We start from the raw sequence: 6,000 nt of genomic DNA, 5'->3' as shown, positions 1-6,000 counted from the left end.
AACACTTTTCATATTCTCCCATGCAACGCGGCTACTAGTCCTCCTTTCATGCAAAATCTGAAGTTCCTAGCTCATGTCCAAGGCACCAAAGAAGGGTAAAAATGCAAAAATCGATACCTAAAACTTGAATTGTACTACTTCTTACTGGCTATTACATCAACTTAGAAGCTTCATCTGTGTTCCACTATGGTGCTTTTAGTGTCTCCGCATACCGCAGCACGCGACATATCTTCTGTGGCTTTAAGTCGATTCGATAACAAATGACGAAAACGGACTGATTTCTCAGGTTTTTACTACATATGAAAACTTTTCACATTCTCCAGTGCAACGCGGCTACTAGTCCTCCTTTCATGCAAAATCTTAAGTTCGCAGCTCATGTCCAAGGCACGAAAGAATGGTAAAAAGTCAAAAATCGATACCTAAAACTTTAATTGTACTACTTCTTACTGGCTATTACATCAACTTAGAAGCTTCATCTGTGTTCTACTATGGTGCTTTTAGTGTCTCCGCATACCGCAGCACGCGACATAGCTTTGCAGACGATAAATGTAACCGTTTCAGACAGAAGAGCGGCCAATGTGACAATCTGGCTTTAAGTCGATTGGATAACAAATGACGAATACGAACGGATTTCTCAGGTTTTTACTTCATATGAACACTTTTCACATTCTCCCGTGCAACGCGGCTGCTAGTCCTCCTTTCATGCAAAATCTTAAGTTCCTAGCTCATGTCCAAGGCACCAAAGAAGGGTAAAAAGTAAATAATCGATACCTAAAACTTGAATTGTACTACTTCTTACTGGCTATTACATCAACTTAGAAGCTTCATCTGTGTTCTACTACGGTGATTTAGTGTCTCCGCATACCGCAGCACACGAAATAACGTTCCAGCCGATAAATGTAACCGTTTCAGGGAGAAGAGCGGCCATTGTGACGATCTGGTTTTATGTCGATTAGATAACAAATGAAGAAAACTGACGGATATCTCAGGTTTTTACTACATATGAACACCTTTCATATTCTCCCGTACAACGCGGCTGCTAGTCCTCCATTCATGCAAAATCTTAAGTTCCTAGCTCATGTCCAAGGCACCAAAGAAGGGTAAAAAGTGAATAATCGATAACTAAAACTTGAATTGTACTACTTCTTACTGGCTATTACATCAACTTAGAAGCTTCATCTGTGTTCTACTATGGTGCTTTTAGTGTCTCCGCATACCGCAGCACGCGACATAGCTTTGCAGACGATAAATGTAACCGTTTCAGACAGAAGAGTGGCCAATGTGACGATCTGACTTTATGTCGATTCGATAACAAATGACGAAAACGGACGGATTTCTCAGGTTTTTATTACATATGAACACTTTTCACATTCTCCCGTGCAACGTGGCTGCTAGTCCTCCTTTCATGCATAATCTTAAGTTCCTAGCTCATGTCAAAGGCACCAAAGAAGGGTAAAAATCAATAATCGATACCTAAAACTTGAATTGTACTACTTCTTACTGGCTATTACTTCAACTTAGAAGCTTCATCTGTGTTCTACTACGGTGATTTAGTGTCTCCGCATACCGCAGCACACGAAATAACGTTCCAGACGATAAAAGTAACCGTTTCAGACAGAATTGCGGCCAATTTGGCGATCTGGCTTTAAGTCAATTCGATAACAAATGACGAAAACGGACGGATTTCTCAGGTTTTTACTACATATGAACACTTTTCACATTCTCCCGTGCAACGCGATTGCTAGTGCTCCTTTCATGCAAAATCTTAAGTTAGTAGCTCATGTCCAAGGCACCAAAGAAGGGTGAAAAGTCAATAATCGATACCTAAAACTGTAATTGTACTACTTCTTACTGGCTATTACATCAACTTAGAAGCTTTATCTGTGTTCTACTATGGTGCTTTTAGTGTCTCCGCATACCGCAGCACGCGACAAATTTTTGCAGACGATAAGTACAACCGTTTCAGAGAGAAGGGCGCCCAATGTGACGATCTGCCTTTAAGTCGATTCGATAACAAATGACGAAAACCGACGGATTTCTCAGGTTTTTACTACATATGAACACTTTTCACATTCTCCCGTGCTACTCGGCCCTCTAATCCTTCTTTCACGCAGATTCTTAAGGTCGTAGCTCATTTCCAGGGCAGTAAAGCCAGCTAAAAAGGCAATAATCGATACCTAAAACTTGAATTCTACTACTTCTTACTGGCTATTACATGAACTTAGAACCTTCATCTGTGTTCTACTATGGTGCTTTCAGTGTCTCCGCATACCGCAGCACGCGATATAGCTTTGCAGACGATAAGTACAACCGTTTCAGACAGAAGTGCGGCCAATGTGACGATCTGGTATTAAGTCGATTCGATAACAAATGACGAAAACGAACGGATTGCTCAGGTTTTTACTACATATGAACACTTTTCACATTCTCCCGTGCAACGCGGCTGCTAGTCCTCCTTTCATGCAGAATCTTAAGGTCCTAGGTCATGTCCAAGGCACCAAAGCCAGCTAAAAACTCAATAATCGATACCTAAAACTTGAATTGTACTACTTCTTACTGGATATTGCATCAACTTAGAAGCTTCATCTGTGTTCTACTATGGTGCTTTTAGTGTCTCCGCACACTGCAGCTCGCGGCATAGCTTTGCAGACGATAAGTACAACCGTTTCAGGGAGAAGAGCGGCCATTGTGACGATCTGCTTTTATGTCGATTAGATAACAAATGAAGAAAACTGACGGATATCTCAGGTTTTTACTACATAAGAACACCTTTCATATTCTCCCGTACAACGCGGCTGCTAGTCCTCCTTTCATGCAAAATCTTAAGTTCCTAGCTCATGTCCAAGGCACCAAAGAAGGGTAAAAAGTGAATAATCGATAACTAAGACTTGAATTGTACTACTTCTTACTGGCTATTACATCAACTTAGAAGCTTCATCTGTGTTCTACTATGGTGCTTTTAGTGTCTCCGCATACCGCAGCACGCGACATAGCTTTGCAGACGATAAATGGAACCGTTTCAGACAGAAGAGTGGCCAATGTGACGATCTGGCTTTATGTCGATTCGATAACAAATGACGAAAACGGACGGATTTCTCAGGTTTTTATTACATATGAACACTTTTCACATTCTCCCGTGCAACGTGGCTGCTAGTCCTCCTTTCATGCAAAATCTTAAGTTCCTAGCTCATGTCCAAGGCACTAAAGAAGGGTAAAAAGTAAATAATCGGTACCTAAAACTTGAATTGTACTACTTCTTACTGGCTATTACATCAACTTAGAAGCTTTATCTGTGTTCTACTATGGTGATTTAGTGTCTCCGCATACCGCAGCACACGAAATAACGTTCCAGACGATAAATGTAACCGTTTCAGACAGAATTGCGGCCAATTTGGCGATCTGGCTTTAAGTCAATTCGATAACAAATGACGAAAACGGACGGATTTCTCAGGTTTTTACTACATATGAACACTTTTCACATTCTCCCGTGCAACGCGATTGCTAGTCCTCCTTTCATGCAAAATCTTAAGGTAGTAGCTCATGTTAAAGGCACCAAAAAAGGGTGAAAAGTCAATAATCGATACCTAAAACTGTAATTGTACTACTTCTTACTGGCTATTACATCAACTTAGAAGCTTTATCTGTGTTCTACTATGGTGCTTTTAGTGTCTCCGCATACCGCAGCACGCGACATAGCTTTGCAGACGATAAGTACAACCGTTTCAGAGAGAAGGGCGCCCAATGTGACGATCTGCCTTTAAGTCGATTCGATAACAAATGACGAAAACGGACGGATTTCTCAGGTTTTTACTACATATGAACACTTTTCACATTCTCCCGTGCTACTCGGCCCTCTAATCCTTCTTTCACGCAGATTCTTAAGGTCGTAGCTCATTTCCAGGGCAGTAAAGCCAGCTAAAAAGGCAATAATCGATACCTAAAACTTGAATTCTACTACTTCTTACTGGCTATTACATGAACTTAGAACCTTCATCTGTGTTCTACTATGGTGCTTTCAGTGTCTCCGCATACCGCAGCACGCGATATAGCTTTGCAGACGATAAGTACAACCGTTTCAGACAGAAGTGCGGCCAATGTGACGATCTGGATTTAAGTCGATTCGATAACAAATGACAAAAACGGACGGATATCTTAGGTTTTTATTACATATGAACACTTTTCACATTCTCCCGTGCAACGCGGCTGCTAGTCCTCCTTTCATGCAGAATCTTAAGGTCCTAGCACATGTCCAAGGCACCAAAGCCAGCTAAAAAGTCAATAATCGATACCTATAACTTGAATTGTACTACTTCTTACTGGATATTACATCAACTTAGAAGCTACATCTGTGTTCTACTATGGTGCTTTTAGTGTTTCCGCATACAGCAGCACGCGAATAACTTTGCAGACGATAAGTACAACCGTTTCACAGAGAAGAGCGGCCAATGTATCGATCTGGCTTTAAGTCGATTCGATAACAAATGGCGAAAACGGACGGATTCCTCAGGTTTTTACTACATATGAACACTTTTCACATTCTCCCGTGGAACGCGGCTGCTAGTCCTCCTTTCATGCAGAATCTTAAGGGCCTAGCTCATTTCCAAGGCACCAAAGAAGGGTAAAATATTAATAATCGATAACTAAAACTTGAATTGTACTACATCTAACTGGCTATTACTTCGACTTAGTAGCTTCATCTCTGTTCTACTATGGTGCTTTTAGTGTCTCCGCATACCGCAGCACGCGGCATAGCTTTGCAGACGATAAATGTAACCGTTTGAGAGAGAAGAGTGGAGAATGTGACGATCTGGCTATAAGTCGATTCGATGACAAATGACGAAAACGGACGGATTTCTCAGGTTTTTACTACATATGAACACTTTTCACATTCTCCCGTGCAACGCGGCTGCCAGTCTTCCTTTCATGCAAAATCTTAACGTCCTAGGTCATGTCAATGCCACCAAAGCCGGCTAAAAAGTGAATAATCGACAACTAAAACTTGAATTGTACTACATCTAACTGGCTATTGCTTCAACTTAGAAGCTTCTTCTGTGTTCTACTATGGTGCTTTTAGTGTCTCCGCATACCGCAGCACGCGACATAGCTTTGCAGACGATAAATGTAACCGTTTGAGAGAGAAGAATGGCCAATGTGACGATATGGCTTGAAGTCAATTCCATAACAAATGACGAAAACGGACGGATTTCTCAAGTTTTTACTACATATGAACACTTTTCACATTATCCCGTGCAACGCTGCTGCCAGTCTTCCTTTCATGCAAAATCTTAACGTCCTAGGTCATGTCCAAGCCACCAAAGCCGGCTAAAAACTGACTAATCGACAACTAAAACTTGAATTGTACTACGTCTTACTGGATATTACTTCAACATAGAAGCTTCTTCTGTGTTCTGCTATGGTGCTTTTAGTGTCTCCGCATACCGCAGCACGCGACATAGCTTTGCAGACGATAAATGTAACCGTCTCAGAGAGAAAAGCGGCCAATGTTACGATCTGGCTTTAAGTCGATTCGATAACAAATGACGAAAACGGACGGATTTCTCAGGTTTTTACTACATATGAACACTTTTCACATTCTCCCGTGCAACGCGGCTGCAAGTCCTCCTTTCATGCAAAATCGTAAGGTCCTAGGTCATGTCCAAACCAACAAAGCCGGCAATAAAGTGAATAATCGACAACTAAAACTTGAATTGTACTACGTCTTACTGGCTGTTTCTTCAACTTAGAAGCTTCTTCTTTGTTATATTATGGTGCTTTTAGTGTTTCCGCATACCACAGCACGCGACATAGCTTTATAGACGATAAATGTAACCGTTTCAGAGAGGAGAGCGGCCAATGTGACGATCTTGCTTTAAGTCGATTCGATAACAAATGACGAAAACGGACGGATTTCTCAGGATTTTACTACATATGAACACTTTTCACATTCTCCCGTGCAACGCGGCTGCTAGTCCACCTTTCATGCAAAATCTTAAGGTCCTA

The sequence above is a fragment of the Schistocerca gregaria genome, unplaced genomic scaffold (genome assembly GCF_023897955.1).
Source record: "Schistocerca gregaria isolate iqSchGreg1 unplaced genomic scaffold, iqSchGreg1.2 ptg000244l, whole genome shotgun sequence".
NCBI lineage: Eukaryota > Metazoa > Arthropoda > Insecta > Orthoptera > Acrididae > Schistocerca > Schistocerca gregaria.
The sequence above is the reverse complement of the archived record's forward strand: the minus strand, read 5'-3'. Positions refer to the sequence as shown.